The sequence below is a fragment of the Eriocheir sinensis genome, chromosome 39 (assembly GCF_024679095.1).
Source record: "Eriocheir sinensis breed Jianghai 21 chromosome 39, ASM2467909v1, whole genome shotgun sequence".
NCBI lineage: Eukaryota > Metazoa > Arthropoda > Malacostraca > Decapoda > Varunidae > Eriocheir > Eriocheir sinensis.
Window position 1 is genome coordinate 16,113,921 of NC_066547.1, and position 18,163 is coordinate 16,132,083.

Consider the following 18,163-nt stretch of genomic DNA (forward strand, 5'->3'; position numbering starts at 1 on the left):
TATTTTCTTTAATTGTCGGATAAGAAAATATTCATTCCACAGAATACTGTTTTCCTGTCTACTGTTGGATGCAGTGGGGCAGCTTTAATATGAACAGGGCAAGGTTGGAACTGTCAAATTCTTCCATCCCTTGCATCAACTATTCACAAAGGCCAAAAAGGAGATCATTCAGGTTCTAATGAATGCATTTAAGGTCATGTTATAGAAGGGTCAAGCTGCTATTACCAGGGTCATTTAACTACCCCTGGAAATGCCCCAAACTCCTACGAGAACCGTGTTAAGTACGTATGCTTGGGTGCCAGGATGTTTAAGAATATGGCCCCAAGCTTCTTTTGAAGGGCATATATGTAGTCATGTAATTATTTTGTAAATGCAATGACTGCCATCTGTGATAATAAATTAAGTACATAACAATACTGTTTTACTCAATACCTTAAAGTTAGATACCTTCCCACTAACAGGACCTAACACACACACACACACACACACACACACACACACACACACACATAGGCTACATATAATACAGGTAAGGGCCAGACAGGGTAATACGAGGTGCTGGAACACGTTTGCATTAGTTCCCCATAAAACAAAATTGAGCTTTTTGCCGCAAGATGGCGGTTGCTGGTACTTTTTCAGCCTTCTTCCTTATTATCAGCACTTATATCCTTTTTGAAATCAATATAACGAGCCTATAACCCTCTACACTCTATATACAGTCTACAACCTATCTAAGCATTATTGCACCAGATACAGGGCAAGGGAAAGACTCTGGATCAGTGTTACTGTAACATTGTGGAACGACCTCACGGCCGAGGTGGACGTCTCAACCCTGAGCACCCAGTGCGTCAAGACAGCTGCCCACTTGTGGTGTCGCGCGCGCCCCCTTGAGTGTCAGTGACCACGGACAATACGGACACACACACATACATAAACATAAACTAAAAGTGACACTGGGCAAGCTTTGGAATAGGTGCCCTCAAGGAAGAGGTCACCTTTACCATGCCCTACTTTTTTTTTATAGTAGGTTTTTAATTAAACCTGTGTTCTTGTTTAAATGAGAGAGAGAGAGAGAGAGAGAGAGAGAGAGAGAGAGAGAGAGAGAGAGAGAGAGAGAGAGAGAGAGAGAGAGAGAGAGAGAGAGAGAGAGAGAGAGAGATAATGCCATAAAAAATATTCCATCTAAGAATTACTGCCAAAAAAAAAAAAATAGTAAACTAAAACTCTTAATAAAAAGGAGGAGGCCTGGTCACCCACCTAAACCCGCGGCGCGTCTTGGATATCATGCTGGTGACGGAGGCGCGGTCATACAGGTGCTGGCCCTTCTTGTTCCTGACCGGGTCCGTCATCTTCTTGCTGATGGGGTCGATGAAGGATGGGCCGACCTTCACCGCCACCAGCTCCTCCTCACTGCTGTCTTCATCCTCCTTTACTGAGGGAGAGACTAGAGAGAGAAAGAGTGAGGCTAACTAGCTACCTAACTACCAACGAATAGGATATGCCCGGGGGCACGTTGCTTCACCTACCCACCGCCTCCACTCCTGACAGTCCCCTCGAGCAAGCTCCAACGCACCTGCCCTATCCATCCCAAGGATCGGTCAACTTGCCAGTCATGAGATAAGAGGGCGTCACCTTGGTCTCCTACACTCAGGATTGTCTCATACAGAAGCAACCCTAAGAGCAGGATCGACTTCTGGTAGGCGTGTCACATGCCCAGGTAACCAAAGTTGGTGTCCACGACTACGGCACAGCGCGAATCTCACCAAATAATGTGACCTAACCTGACCCCCATGCCTGACCATCAATCCTTGGGCCTGAGTTCGATCCAGCCTTTGCAATGACCACAGTTCCCACCCATTATAGCATTACACCATTATTACAGCAGAAAAAGGGCGAGAAAAAGACTTATGATTCGTTCTATGAGTGGTTCTTAAACTGGGGGCGCGCCCCCTTGGGAGGTGTTGGTGTAATTTCCAGGGGGGCGTGGTGAGACCTGGAGGAAAAGTTGGAATGACTGTTTTGAGATTATTTGTTATTACGTATACCTTAACAAGAGCGTGCATGGGCTAATAGTGAGAAGTTCATGGAAAAATGAAAAATTATTGACTTCAGTAACCTTGGTTTTCTATAAACTAGTTAGGCTTGCCATTGTTAATTAATCAGGGAGCGAGTTTTATCCATCTCTCTATCTATATCTATTTGTATCTACCATCTATCTATCTATCTATCAATCTATCTATCTATCTATCTGTCTACCTATTTCTATATCAATATCCATCTATCTGTCTATCTAGCTCTCTTTATCTATATCTATCTAGAGAAGATGGCGCCATTATAAACACTTGCCTGCGCCATGACGGGCTGGGGCCGACTAACATCTAGGCCCCTCAAGAAAAGCCTACCGGCGCTATAGACGTACACGTAAAAAAGAAAAAACATATCTATCTATCCGTCTATCTCCATATCTATATCTATCTATCTATCTGTGTGTGTGTGTGTGTGTGTGTCATTTTTCCTGCTGTTCGTCAAAGACAACGCAAAATGAGGCGTATCAGGTAAACTTGGAAGTATACGCTTTTAGCGGCGCGTGGCCTTGGTGCTCATCTCCGTCGCATTCGCCCTTGAGCCTGTGGTGGGAAGAAGCCGTCACCCCGGAGCACAGGGCCAGTGTGGTATTCGGGTTACCACAGTTTACCTTCCCCAGGTTTCCTCAGGCACCCATCTCCAAAGGATGGTTGACAGCTGAGTGGGTTGCACGCCGACTGCCCAGGCCGGGATTCGAACCCAGGCCAGCAGATTCTAACACGCTAACCACTGCCACGAAAACCAAGAAAAAAGAAAGAGAGAAAAGGAACGGTGTGCGGATGCTGGTTCTTGTGGATGTCCCGGCGATGTGCATTACTCGCGTCTGCAGGGAAGGTGCAGAAGAGGCGGCCCGAGGAGCTTCCCGTTACTGGCGTGGGCAGGGCCGTAGGAGGCGGCTCGGCAGCGGCGCCCACTGCTGCCACAAGCCCCCATCGCGGCCACACTTTTGTCCTGCGGCTCGGGGGAACGAGGCAAGGGTGTTATAAATCGCCCAGCGGCCTTGAGACCCTGAATAGAGTGCTGACACATGGACGGGTGGCAATTAAACGATGACCAGATTAGAGGAGTGAGCGCGGCGCGGCAGTGTTGGCAGGAGTGTGCGGCGTCTGGCGGGGAGTTTGTGACTGTGAGCCACTCCAGGGCAAAGAGGTGGGTAGCGAGCCACTCCGGGCACGGGCCATCCACGCGTCAAGGAGCAGACTCCAGCAGCGGCAGCGCCTCGTGGGACGCCTCGCGGGTGGTGTGTCGCGTATGTCGATCCAGTGTGTGTCGCCTCCTGACCCTTGACCAGAGTGTGTGTCGACAAAAAATAAGACTTATTCTCACCACGCAACATTCTCTTCCTTAACTGGATGATAAAAACAGTCACCAAGAAGCCCGCCCTCTGTTATCTCGCTTTCTGCGCCTTGACTACCATCCGCGTCAGTTTGGAACAAGAGGAACACACATAAGTGACACTGAACTCCACTCCAGAACGAGAAGAGTAATCCAGAGGAAGCACAAAAGGACATTGACCCTGTTAAAAGACGCTACAAAACACAGCGATCAATATAAAGTCTTGGGAGCTGATACAAAGGCAATCACCTATCATCGTCAACACCAAAACTCATACTCACTCAACACTCGGGTTCAGTGTAATTTCTCAATCTTGACTCTTGCGTGCATCGACAAACCAAGACTCGTATTAAGGACATAGAGATCCCCTGAATGTGCCTTTTCTGTGTGTGTGTGTGCATCGACAAGCCGAGTTAAGGACACAGCCATCTACTGAGTGTGTGCCACGTGACGGTCCACAGCTGAGGTGACCCTGGGGCGCCACGACCTCGCGACAAGGTAAGTGATGCTGCCCCTCCCTCCTCGTTCCCCCCCACGGCTTTAATTCAAGGAAAGAGGCGTGCTGTACACATCTCCAGGTGCAGCTGTTGTTCATACGTGAAGGCTGCCACACTCCCATAGCTCCTCTGGAAATGGTGCCTGCGTAATGTTCGATTGTACTACATGATGTGGATAAGGTGTTAGTCGGAAAGGGTGAAAAACCTCATGGCTCCCTGGAATATGGGCGGCATCTCAGCGGCTGCCTCATTCCCATAGCTCCTCTGGGAATGGTGCCTGCGCAATGTTCGATTGTATTACATGATGTGGAAAAGGTATTAGACGGGAAGGGTGTCAAAATCTCATGGCTCCCTGGGATATGGGCGGCATCTCAGCGGAAGTGCATAAGGACCACCAGTTTGGGAGGTATTCAGGCTCGGTAACCGCGCGTGGCTCTGATAGGTGGACCACCAGGGTTTTCTAGGAAGCTGAAGCAAAACACACGTCACATAAGTTTAACATGGATAGCCAACTTGCATCACCGGTGTCAGACTGCGTTCCCGCCTTCATCTGCTCGGCTTGCTGTGCCCCAACGACCTTGCATGCGTGGCTAGGTCCAAAACACTAGAGAACACTCGCTCCTAGTAGTATGTCTAACCACCCAGCATTAGACAACATTACCGCCTTTACCCGTTCCACACGATATCTATCTTCACCTTGCTATGCCCCCAGTGACCTTGCATGCGTGGCTAGGTCCGAGAACGTTACAGAACACACACACACAATCTTAGTATCTCACGCAAAACCACATAGCATTAGACAGCATTACAGCCTTTACCCGTTCCACACGACGTCTCTCTTTGCCCACAAGCGTATCGGATGAGCTTTGATCGAGACCTTTAGGCATGTGTGTGTGTGTGGTGGGTGGGAGGGTGTCTGTGTGCAGCAAGGAAGGGAAGTCCAAATCTCATGTAATAAGAAAACGAAGAAGTAAGGAACGAAGGAATAAGAAGAAAACACACACGGCTCTCGAGGAAGGTCTGATTAGGGGCGATTTCTTCAGTTTCATGAGCGGGCAAGGCAAACACGCGGAACCTCGGCAGCCAGGAAAAAAAAGTTAAAAGAAAAGGAAAAAAGAAAAGAAAAAAGTAAAGAACAAGACACCATCCATTACGGAGCGGGGAGAGGAAGGTTCATTTTTTTCTATTTTATTCTGATTCTCTTCCTTTTTTTATATTTTTGCTTAATATAGTATAGAGCTGTGTGTGTGTGTGTGTGTGTGTGTGTGTGTGTGTGTGTGTGTGTGTGTGTGTGTGTGTGTGTGTGTGTGTGTGTGTGTGTGTGTGTGTGTGTGTGTGTGTGTGTGTGTGTGTGTGTGTGTGTGTGTGTGTGTGAGAGAGAGAGAGAGAGAGAGAGAGAGAGAGAGAGAGAGAGAGAGAGAGAGAGAGAGAGAGAGAGAGAGAGACCATCAACAACTTTCGCTATCAAAAGTACTTCTCTCTCTCTCTCTCTCTCTGAACTAATGAACTCAATAGAAGAGAAATGCAGGGTTCTTTCTATTCTAGTTCATCCCTATACTATTCAAATCCCTTATGCAAAAGTTAACCAGCATCTTCATTCTTTCATTCCTTCCTCCGGTAAACTCTGGGACAACCTTAATTCCTTTGTCTGCATTTCCTCCTGCTGACTACGACTTGAACTCCATCAAAATGGGAGTATCAAGAAACCACCTCTCCACCCGAAATTGACCTCTCATCTGACCTAACGTACTTCTATTAAATCTATACTTTTGTCGGAGCAGCGAGCGTCTAGTGAACTTTTTTTTTGTTGCTGTTGTTGTTTTTTCACCCTTGAGCTGCCTCCTTTACTGTAAGATGAAGGAAACAAAACAAGCCTTGACTTCAATACTTCCCAACACTCGTCTTTATTAGCAACAAGAGCGTCTCAGAGTGTCTTATGCACGCCGCAACTCCAGTGACAAGCTATCAACAGACCATCGCCTGGCACGCCCTTCCTTATCAAGCCACACGAAGCTTACACGCTGTAGCTCTTATGGTAAAACTGGCAACGTATAGAATTAGGCTGATGTCTTCATACTATTACGAGAGAGAGAGAGAGAGAGAGAGAGAGAGAGAGAGAGAGAGAGAGAGAGAGAGAGAGAGAGAGAGAGTAGTTTCACAATGACTTTTAACTTACCTGAACCCACTCCTCAGGTACTTATAAGGTGTGTAAGCAGCTCTGGAATGTAATCAGGACTAGGACAATACACACACCTGCCCGGGACACCTTAGAACACACACACACACACACACACACACACTTCCTCTCCTGCATGAGTGATTTCAGTTTACCTTCGCCCACACCTTCCCTGTTTTCTCTCTCTCTCTCTCTCTCTCTCTCTCTCTCTCTCTCTCTCGCAGGAGGAGGAGGGTGGAGTGCGGAGCAAGGTCGGGGGGGGGAGGCAGTGGAGTAGCCAGACCGGTCGTTGGAGGTTATTCACTCTCGCGCCTAAACCCTTCGCGGTCCACTTGCCTTCTTTCCTTCCCTTGCGCCCGCCACTTGCTTACGGAGACTTATGGCGCTCCAAGATGAGATAACAGCCATGCATATTAACCGAGGACTCCTTCACCCCACTCTCGCTGCCTCCCTCACTCTGCCAAAGCGTTAATTGAAGCGTCTTTTTGCTTGTCGTTTTTACAAGTGGGATGACGAGTTAAATTTACGAGCGAACAGGTTGAGTGGGTGTTATCAGAGCGGTTGGTGGTGGTGGCTGTGGCTTCTTCTCTTGTTGCTTATTGATGGTCTTGTGTGTGTGTGTGTGTGTGTGTGTGTGTGTGTGTGTGTGTGTGCTACGCTTCTTGCACCTGTATCAGATTATTGTTCGCTTTTGTTTTGGTTTTACAAGTGGGAGAACGAGTCTAATGGTTGCTGTGTGTGTGTGTGTGTGTGTGTGTGTGTGTGTGTGTGTGTGTGTGTGTGTCTTGTTATCTGACCTGTGTGTGGTGTCTTTATTTATCTGTTTGTCTATTGTGTGTTTTGTTTTTATGATAGAGTGAGTCTAGTGCCATCGCCCAGAGCTACTGTGTTTGTTCTTTGCTTAAACCGCCCTCTCGCAGATTCCTTACGTTCTCATGTTCTTTGTTGCTGGGTTTTGTTACTGCGAATAAGTCCTTTCTGTTAGGCAATGATGTGTTATCTTATTCCTTCATTTTTATTTATTTTTTTGGTACTACGGAAGACATATATATAATTTTTTTTTTTTTTTTTGCTGGTGTGTGTGTGTGTGTGTGTGTGTGTGTGTGTGTGTGTGTGTGTGTGTGTGTGTGTTCATGTAACATTAATATTGACATCCTTCTTAACCTTTAGCGGCGGTGGACAGCATGATAACCTGATTCATATTCTTCCCTCGCCTCACCAAATTATCAGATTCAAGTGCTTGGTAACCTGATGATATTTTCTTGTTCCCTCGCACCGCAAGATTACCGCCACTAATTATCCACAACATTCACGTGCCTAGTAACCTGGTGTTCCTTGTTCGATCTCACCAAACGTCACAACAACACACTAACCATCAGATCCACGTGCCTGGTGCCCTGATGTCTCCACTCGTCCAATCTTACCCCAACATGTCCACCTGATAACCTAACCCTGTCTCTTAGGAGGGCAAGGGGAGCACTGGGGGGCAGTATGGGCCAAGCAAGTCATATATCACGGCAGCCACTATAAATAAAATTCGCCTGCGCCACTAACGGGCTGGGGCCGTCCAAGAAGAGACCCCTCAGGAGAGTCAACCGGCGATAGCGGCAGCACCTAAAAGAAAAAAATCACTGGCCTGGTTGAGCGTCTGTTGCTTGTAAACAAACTGACGTCCTTACTCGTCTGATCTCACCCAAAAAGTCATCCCATTTTTTTTTTGTGGGGGGGAGGCCATTACACTAACCATCCACACCCTCCAATAAGATGCCTCACACCACCACCACCACCACCACCACCTCCAGAAGCAATAAAAGCAGACAGTTATATTCGCCTTCGCGCCATGAAGCGGTCACTTGCAAACCCGACCATGAGTGGGGTGCCGGGGTGCCGGGGGAGCGGGGGCAGGGGGTAAGGGATGCACCAAGGGGGGGACTAAGGTCTGCGTCGAAGGGGGGGGGGGGGGTAAGGGCTGCACCGAGGGGCTAAGTAACGCCCGGCTTAAAAAGGGAACACCATAAATATATCACAACGCCACGCCATTACCAGGTGCGCCCCCGGCAGAGAGAGAGAGAGAGAGAGAGAGAGAGAGAGAGAGAGAGAGAGAGAGAGAGAGAGAGAGAGAGAGAGAGAGAGAGAGAGAGAGGGGGGGGGGGGGGGCGGTAACGGAGTGGAGAACAAAACGTTAGCCTCAAAACGTCAAGCCTCACCTTACTTATAACAGGTTAAGTGGGAAGGTACAGAAAGGTAAGAATATCAACGGTAAAGCGTCGACTCACCTTCGCTCTTGCCTTCACAACCTTACCTTACCTGTAACTCATTTGGCAAAGGTGAGACAATGAACCAGAGAGCGTTAACACTTACCTGAGCTATTGCATGTATTCCTTCCTTTCACTTGGCGGCATCATGCAGGCACGCCTCCTTCCCTCCCGTCTCTCGTGCTCAACTCTCGCTCTCAGTGTCACTGCAACAAATGTACCGAGCCTTAGACGTATACGTGAGGGAAGACAGTCAGTAGTTCAGTCATACGAAACTCCACACCCTCAAGCAGGCAGTCAACAGTTCACAGTCAGACGAAGGTACACACAGGCATGCAGACAGTCACCAGTTCACAGTCGCACAACGACGTACACACTCAAACAGGCAGCCAATAGTTCACAGCCAAACAAAGACGCACAAACTCAGGCAGGCAGTCAATAGTTCACAGTCAGAAGATGTGCACATTCAAGCAGGCAATCACTAGTCCACACCCACTCGTCGGCGCACACTCTCCGGCACCAGTCAATAGTTCACAGCCCTGTACGCGTCCTCAAGCACTTATCCTCAGCACCAAAGCCCGAATACCCCGGCAAGCCGCTTGCCTTCGTGGCTCGCTAATTTATCATGCCAAGACGCGGCGATCCGCGGGACGATAAGGCCCGGGCAGCGCCATAAACGGCCCCGCGATCATTCTTCTCGTTATCGCGCCGCTAATGTGATGTGTTCATGCACAGATATTCAAATTAATGCCGAACAGACTTAGGTTATCTCCGCTCGTGTTGTCAGCGGGGAGAGGGTGACGGCCAGGTGGCGCGAGGTGTTGGCACGGACGATATGGCGACACCCCGCACGCCAGAGAGGAAGCTGCCGCCCACGCCAGCCAGGATTACGCCTCACCTGACGCCGAGGCGCTGGCCAGGGGAGGCTGTGACGCTGTGCAGGCTGGGGCAGGTCAGGACGTGGGGGAACAGGGACAAGGAGGCTCAGCCTGCCAATGGCGCCGTGATTATAAGCTACAGCGGCAGCATTTATGATGATAATGGACACCATGAGATGATGAACGAAATAATAAATTTAGCGGTATTGTTTGATTATTTCCCCAAACGTTAATAGGCCTGGTTACAGTGTAAGGTGCCGCTCCTGAGGCTGGAGGAGGTGAACGGCTGGTGGTGACCCGGGCCGTGGAGGGCAGCCGTACAGGGAGACGCCTGCGACGCGTGGGCGCGGCGCCGCGGGGCCGGGGGCCCGCTCGCACGATGCAGCGCCCACTGCCCACGAGAGGTCAGGCTTCCGCGCGACCAGGTCTATATTTTTTTATATAGCATTCTGTTATTTTTCCGATCAACGGGAGGCCGCGCCGCTGCACCAACCGGATGTGCCCGCCTGGCGTAAGCTGGCGGCCCGGGGCGGGGCGGGGCTGCTCGGCGGAGCAAGTTGTGCCTGAGTATTACTGCGAGGGACGCCCCAGACCCAGCCATTACCCGCCACGCCGGCAGCCCTGCTGTCCCGGCCCGGTGTTTGGGCCCGAGCACAATCACACAAATGCTGGACAATAAGCAGCTGCAGCAAAGACTGGCTTGGCGGAGGGACGAGTGTCAGTGCCGGGCGTCGCCTGACTTACGACAGTAAAACACTGCAGCACATAACAACACAACACACACCGGTGGACGCAACGACGCAGCCAAGACCTTTAGCATCAGTAGGAAAAGACTGCACTTCCGCCTTTCCGTGGCCTCACTCTTCACTCACATCAGGTGCCGGGTTTGGGGCAGGGCCACAGACCCGCTGCCCGGCGCCTCGCAAGCACACCATAAATGAAAAAAGCTTCGTATAACACAGCTCCCGCAAACTTACATATCCGTCTCACTACAACCCCTTGACTCACTGTTGTGATTGAACCTTTACTGACTGGCGTTTCTGTTGCTCACACGCGATAATTTTGTCAAAGGAGTAACACGCAGGTGGTCTCTAGAGGGAAATCATGAGCCATATTTTTTCAACGAAGTATAAATAATAATAATATTATTCAAGAGGCAACCACTAATCTGTGTGTGTGTGTGTGTGTGTGTGTGTGTGTGTGTGTGTGTGTGTGTGTGTGTGTGTGTGTGTGTGTGTGTGCATTCTCTCCGCCTAAAACAACATATCTGTGATATCTTCCAAGAAAAGCTGAATTAAAACCTCTAATTCCACCTCCTCCTCCTCCTCCTCATCATCATCATCATCATCATCATCATCTCCACTGCGTAGGAATTTGATAGAGATAAAGATAGTGATGATAGGAAGAAGGAGGAGGAGGAGGAGGAAAACAGCCGGATTATGATGATGATGACGTTGATGATGATAGAAAGAGAGATAAGATGTGAAGTAGTAGGAGGAGGAGAAGGGGTTGGAGGAAGAGAGGGAGATGAAGTTTAGAAGACGGGGAAGATGATGATCTGCTGGTCCTTTACCTAACCTCCTCCTCCTCCTCCTCCTCCTCCTCCTCCTCCTCCTCCTCCTCCTCCCACAATCTTCCCAATCGTCCACGCCTCCACGATGGCTCAGACCTTGCCTTATATAGCAGAACAAAACAATAAAGTAACAGTAGTAGTAGTAACAGCAGCAGCAACAGCAGCAGCAGAAAATGTACAAAAAACAGCAACAGCAAAACAACAACACAACAACAGCACAACACAACAACACAACAACAGCACAACACAACAACAACACAACAACAGCACACCAACAACACAACAACAGCACAACAACAACACAACAACACAACACAACAACAACACAACAACAGCACACCAACAACACAACAACAGCACAACACAACAACAACAACAACAACAACAACAACAACAACAACAACAACAGCACAACACAACAACAACAACAACAACAACAACAACAACAACAACAACAACAACAACAACAACCTCGACAAACAATATATCAAGACGAGTGAAGGAGAAACAAAACAATGAAAGAAAAAAAATGTAAGCGATGATAAAGAGCACGGAAGGAGATTTACACAGATTTCTATAGATATTGAGATCACACAGACCCAAAGGTCCAGACTAGGTGGTCTGTCCTTGAGCCCGAATGAAATCACATCAAGTTTAATGTTTAATGCCACCACGACTTTGTATTTCGACACTAGTGAAGATCAAGCTGAAGGAAGTGGCGGTCGATAATGTTTTTAAATGATTAATCGTATACTGCACTGCTGGACCACTGAAGGTGGCAGGTCATTCCATTCTCGCAATACGGGGCCGTATTTTTTGTGGGGCTTCGGGGGCTATGGCCCCTCCAATGTTTTTTTATATCGGCCTCATAATGCCTCTAAAAGTGCGCATTTAACAAAAAAAAAAAAAAAAAAAAAAAGATTCCTCGGGCTGTCTCGGGTGTTTCTGTTCATTCTGGGCGTGATGCAGTGACTTCCTTAGACGTGAGGATGCTGTGGGCCTATAATAACAGGTGGACGTCTTTCCACAGCCACAGCATAATCCTTAAAGAAAGAAATAGACGTGTATGTTGCCTGTATACCGCCTCGCCTTCCCGCTAAAGGGTGTATCACACTGGCCTATTTTTCCTCCAACCTCCAATAAATCGGCGGTACCGCCCGCCTCCAGCACTTTTTCCGCCAACTGTTGGAGCAGATTTGCAGCCCGCAGCTTTCGGGGAGGAATCAGATATGCTGGAGGAAAATTCGAAGTTAAAAGACATTCTATGTAAATTGTTGAGAAAACAAAATAGTTTGCCATAGTGATTATATTTCTTGCATAACTTGCAATAGAATAAGGATTATGAATAAGAAAAAAGGAACAAAAGCAAAACTTTATAATAGAAACATAAGTTGTCAGTTGACAACATACACCAACACCGTGAGAGAGCAGCGATGGCCGGCCAAGGGACCAGAACTATTTGGACAAGAGAAGCAGAGACGAGGCTCATAGAAGCAGCAGTCAGGGATCACCCAACCCTGTGGGATCCGCAGAATGAAAAATATAAACTGAAAGGACTCCGTAAAAACCTGTTCATATCAGCGGCTGCGACCATGAACCTAACCTAACCTAACCTGTCGGCTAGCAACTCAAACTGTTCTCTCCTTGCTAACCACTGCCGCCTCCACTCACGCCTCTTTTTCTTGGCTTTAAGCTCATTCCAGTGAAAATGTAACATTGCTGCGGTGACAGTTCTTCTCGAATAGAAGCCCGTCGTCCTGAAGAGGTCGGCCATTGTTGCTGGAGCGGGAGGGAGACCAACGTAAAGAAACGAGTCTGTATGCTGTCGGCGGTTCTGGCTCAAATCGGAGGTTGGAGCAGGATGTCGGAGGAAAAATAGCCCAGTGTGATACCACCACAAGTCGCCCTGCCCACTCGTCTCCCAACAGCCTGTCCTCGGAGGTCTCGGTCTGCTCTTCGCAGCACATTGTCTTCCTCGGTTTCTGACTAAACACTGTCTCATTCACATCATTAACGGTACGGTATCCAATCAAACAGTGTACAAAACGCTTATCTATTGATATAGGTTATACGGGCGGAAAGGATTGATATAGTCTCATAAACCTCAACTGAGTGTCGTGTGTAGACATTATGACAAGTGATGAAAGGTGGTGAAGGAAACACGGGCTAGAGAACTAGTGTTTACTCCTGACTAGTTTCGCCTTAGTGGGCTTCCTCTGAAGATTCCTCTGAAGAAGCCCACTAAGGCGAAACTAGTCAGGAGTAAACACTCGTTCCCTAGCCCGAGTGTCGTGTGTTTGAAGTAGCTGTCGTTCACCTGTCCTCGCCCTCCCTTGCCCCCGCGCATATTATTAATTAATTTTCCGTTCTACAGGTCTGAATTAACCCGTACACCTCGCTCCTCACATCAACTATCTCCTGAGGCCGAAAAGGAGATCAGTCGGGTTATAATAAGTGTTTTGTAGGTTCATGGTACAGAAGAAGGGTCAATCTACCGCCACGGTCATGAAACTACCCCAGGAAATGACCAAAACTACTATGAAAGCTTTGTCAATTACAGGGACGTAATTTGGGGGGAGCTAGGGGGCTATACCACCCTGAGAGAGAGAGAGAGAGAGAGAGAGAGAGAGAGAGAGAGAGAGAGAGAGAGAGGTAAGAGGGGAGGGGAGAGAAGAGGAAGGAAGAAGAGGGGAGAGATTGTGAGCCGGAGGGAGAGGAAAGTTGATAACATCGGGGCGGGGCGAGACAGCAAAGACGAAGGATGGGGAGGGGGTGGTGGTGGTGGTGGTAGTGGTGGTGATGGTAGTGGTGGTGATCTCTTCCTTTGTTAGTTTAATTTATATGCTCCTTTGTGAGTTATAGTTAGCTACATTTAGGTGCGGTGAATTAGGCCGGAGGTATGGAGGGAAGGAAGGAAGGAAGGAGGGAAGAGGAATATACTGAGAAGGAGAGAAGGGAGAATATATGGAGGAAAGAAGGATGAGGATTATTGGGAGGAAGGAGAAAGAAAGGAAGGAAGGGGAATATACTGAGGAGAGAAAGAAGGGAGGAGTGTATATGGAGGAAAGAAAGAAGGGGATTATAAGAGGATGGAGGAAGAAAGGAAAGGTATGTATGTATAATTTTCAGCCACTCGGGAAAGGTTTAAAATTGCGATCTCGTTGCGGCAAGACAGGCAAGAATTCGTGTGTCCAAGAATAAGCTCGTCCGCTCGTGCGCTGGCCACTCCCACAACAGCTATTTCCAAAGGCCGCAAAGGAGATTATTCGGGTTCTAATGAGCGTTTTTTCGCATTCACGGGGCAGAAATCTTGTCAAATATCACTAGACTTATAAAACTACCCATGGAAATACAAATACAACCTCGACGAAAGCCTTATCAAATGTGGGTGTCAAGCTATCACATCTTGGCGTATAAAACTACCCATGGAAATACAAACACAACCTCAACGAAAGCCTTACCAATTGTGGGTGTCAAACTATCACTTCTAGGCGTGTAAAACTACCCATGGAAATACAAACACAACCTCGACGAAAGCCTTATCAAATGTGGGTGTCAAACTATCACATCTTGGCGTATAAAACTACCCATGGAAATACAAACACAACCTCGACGAAAGCCTTACCAATTGTGGGTGTCAAACTATCACTTCTAGGCGTGTAAAACTACCCATGGAAATACAAACACAAACTCGACGAAAGCCTTATCAAATGAGCGTGACAATATAACACATCTTTTCGAATAAAACTACCCATGTAAATACAAACACAACCTCAACTAAAGCCTTATCAAATGGTGTCAAACTATCGTAATAAAACTACCATGAAAAATAACAAACAACAAAACTCGACGAAACCACTGTGGGTGTCAACCAAAACACTTCTTCTAGGCGTGTAAAACTACCCATGGAAATACAAACACAACCTCGACGAAAGCCTTCAAATAAGCCCCGAAAGGTTTGCTGTTTGCGCTACACTAGACGTTAACACTGAAGAAAATAAATTAGTATGTTAGTAAAAAATTCTCAGTCAGTCGGTCAGTCAGTCAGGCAGTTACTCAATAAGACGGTAAAAAAAAGCTGGTATACACATAGAGCTTGTAAGAAAGTCAACCACTCAGTCACTCAACCACTCAGCCAGTCAGTTAGTCAATCAGTCAGTCACTCACTCAACTAGTCAAAAAATGGAGAAAAAAAAGCTGGAATACACATAGCGCTTGTAAGAAAGTCAACCACTCAGTCAGTCAACCAATCAGTCAGTCAGCCACTCAGCCACTCAACCAATCAGTCAGTCATGCAATAGGTAAGTCACTCAGGCAATCAGTCAGTCAGCTAGTAAGTAAGTCACTCAACCAATCAGTCATGGAGTAGGTAAGTCACTCAACCAATCAGTCAGTCAGCTAGTAGGTAAGTCACTCAACCAGTCAGTCAACCAGTCACTCAGCCAACCACTCAGTCCCTCAACCAGTCAATATACTCCGGTGAAGATGAAAATTAAGACGTGGAGTAAAGTTACGAGTTAATTCAATCAGTCAGGCGGTGAGATAATCATATACGTAACTCCTTCTTTATTGAGGCGGATGAAAGCAAAGAGCAAGCAAGCACCTAACCTGTTTGAGGAGGCCAGCCGAACATAGTGACGGAGAGGGGGAGGGGGAGAGGGAGGGAGAGAAGGGGTTAGGTAGGGAAGAAGAGAGGGGGAGGAAGAAGGGAATGGAGGAAATGTAGGGAGGGATGGGAGGGTGTGAACGAAGGATGGAAGCAAGGGAGAAGGGGAGGGAAGGAATGAAGGCATGGAGGAAAGGAAAAATGGAGGAAAAAATATGTGAAAAGGAGAAAAGGAAGGGAAATGAAATGAGAGAGAGAGAGAGAGAGAGAGAGAGAGAGAGAGAGAGAGAGAGAGAGAGAGAGAGAGAGAGAGAGAGAGAGAGATGAGGGACGAATGGGAGGGAGGCAAGAGGAGGAGGAGGAGGATTTCGTGAAGGAAGAAGTAGGATGTGAAGTAGGAGGAAGAGGACGAGGAAGAGAAGGAGGAGGGGGAGGAGGAAGGACGAGACCGAGGGGCAAGAGTGAGGAATCATCACACACACACACACACACACACACACACACACACACACAGGGACAATAATTAAACGCTTGCATCATGTGTACCCGAGGACGCCTAAGAGTCACGCGGCAGTTTGAAAGCTGCAATTACCTTCAAGGGGAGGAGGAGGAGGAGGAGGTGGTGGTGAGGCGGGAAAAGATATAGAAGATGACAAAAGAGAGATAAAAGGGAGACTGCGGTGCTCCTCAACGTGCCCCCCTGTGGTCATGCCCTAATGCTCACCTTCTAAGTGGCATCAGAATCCCCCTGAGCTCCACTTGCCTACTGCCCACAACCATACGCTCAGCTGTGACCCCCCCCTCCCCCTCCAGAGCCCAGCCACTAAATTTGCTTTTCCAGAGAAGGGCAGAGTGGTCGAGCTGCGTCAGTGAGCGAGGGACAACAGCACATTGTCACCTTCTTCGTCCCTCTTAGCATGCAGACAACAACCTGTATGCCTTGACACCCTCCGCGTGTCAGTACTGGGTTGTGTCCCGCCTCCCGGGTGTGCTTTAAAGGGCTTGGCAGGCAAAAGTGGAGCGAGTGGATCGTTACATTTCCTGCCGCTAGATGGCTGCTCTTGACCCCTTTCTTCAGAAAATCAACATTTAATTTTCAGAGATCCTGTCGCTCCTGGAGGCCAGATATCAAGTCTATATACATCCAGAACTTTTTGTTACCCCAAACAGCACAAGAGATTGACCCAGAATGTGCTAAAACATATAAACAGCTATTTAAAGTGTTCACGGGGCGGGCGGCCGGAAAATTCAAATCCCTTTAACTCGTCTAACGAATGGCTCTGTCTTCGGTATCGGGCATCTTCTATTATGTCCCTGCCTTCTCTTGCCCCCTGCCTCCACTCCCTCCTGTATTTTTTCCCCTCCTTCTCTGCCACATCCTCCTGCCTTGTATACTGAACTGGCAACCTCTTGGTCGTGTGGCAGGCACCAAACCATTGAATGAGTTACACACACACACACACACACACACTTCTCCGCCACTTCCGCTCTTCCTTGGCAATACTTAAGCTAGAGAAAATTGAAATACAAGAGATATGTTACTAATTTATTTACAGCCAAGACAACGTAAGCTATCCTCCTCCTCTTAATTCATCTCCTCCTCCTCCTCCTCCTCCTCCTTTCATGTTAAGTAGACACACGCAAGCCATTATTTGTGTGAATAGAGAGCCATTACACTAATTAGAACCCAAAAGCCGCAGGTATGGACGGAAGGAAGGAAGGAAAGAAGGAATAGAGAAACGAAGGAAGATTAATATATAGAGATTAGAAGATAGGCAGGGAAATAAAAGGAGGAGGGGAAAATAAAGGAAAGAAAATTGTAAGGAAGGAAGGAAGGCGAATATATTGAAAAGGAGAGAAGGAAGGGAATTTTGGGAGGAGAAAGGAGGGCGAAGAAAAGAAGGGAGAAAGAAAGAAAGGAAAGCGAACAGAAGGGGGAAGAAACAAAAGGAAATGCGAAGAATATAAGGAGGAAGGAAGGAAGGAAGGAAGGAAGATAAGTCAGAGAGAGAGAGAGAGAGAGAGAGAGAGAGAGAGAGAGAGAGAGAGAAAGCCGCTTAAATAAAATCTATGAATAAGAAATAAGAAAACAAATAAATAAAGGAAGCAAAAAAATCCGCCAAAAATAAATATAAATTCTCTCTCTCTCTCTCTCTCTCTCTCTCTCTCTCTCTCTTCAGGATTCTCTTTACGGGAGGAAGAGAGAGAGAGAGAGAGAGAGAGAGAGAGAGAGAGAGAGAGAGAGAGGAGGAGGAGGAGGAGGAGGAGGAGGAGGAGAGCTGTCAGGAGTAAGAGAGCTTTATGTCAACTGTGTGAAACGGTAACGTGCTTTCTCTCTCTCTCTCTCTCTCTCTCTCTCTCTCTCTCACACACACACACACACATAGCACGCATTATCTCTCACATTTCTTTCTCGTTTGTCTTCTTAACTTCCGAGAGAGAGAGAGAGAGAGAGAGAGAGAGAGAGAGAGAGAGAGAGAGAGAGAGAGAGCAAAAACAACAGACACTTTTATCGCAGGATCTTTTAAAAGCAGACTTGAGGCGCTTGAGATAGAGAGACAGAGAGATAAAAAGATAGAGAAAAAAAACTGACTTATCTTGCTTTAAAACAGAAAACTCCATTAGGCGTGAGGCAGATGAGGGAATTACCTCTCTCTCTCTCTCTCTCTCTCTCTCTCTCTCTCTCTCGATGCAAAGATAGAGAGAAAGAGAGGAAAGAAAGAGAAAGGACTTAAGTGAAGGGAGAGATGGGAGGAGG

General features: G+C 47.7%; 1 protein-coding gene across 1 annotated transcript in view; it reads left to right on the top strand.

Moving 5' to 3' along the window:
- The first annotated feature begins 2,926 nt into the window (after positions 1 to 2,926).
- The window catches only part of LOC127009086 (uncharacterized), a 75,818-nt gene continuing 60,581 nt past the window's right edge, over positions 2,927 to 18,163 (top strand). Inside the window, exon 1 of the mRNA XM_050881851.1 lies at positions 2,927 to 3,918. The gene's annotated coding sequence lies outside the window, so the exon portion shown is untranslated. The remainder of the gene's footprint in view (positions 3,919 to 18,163) is intronic.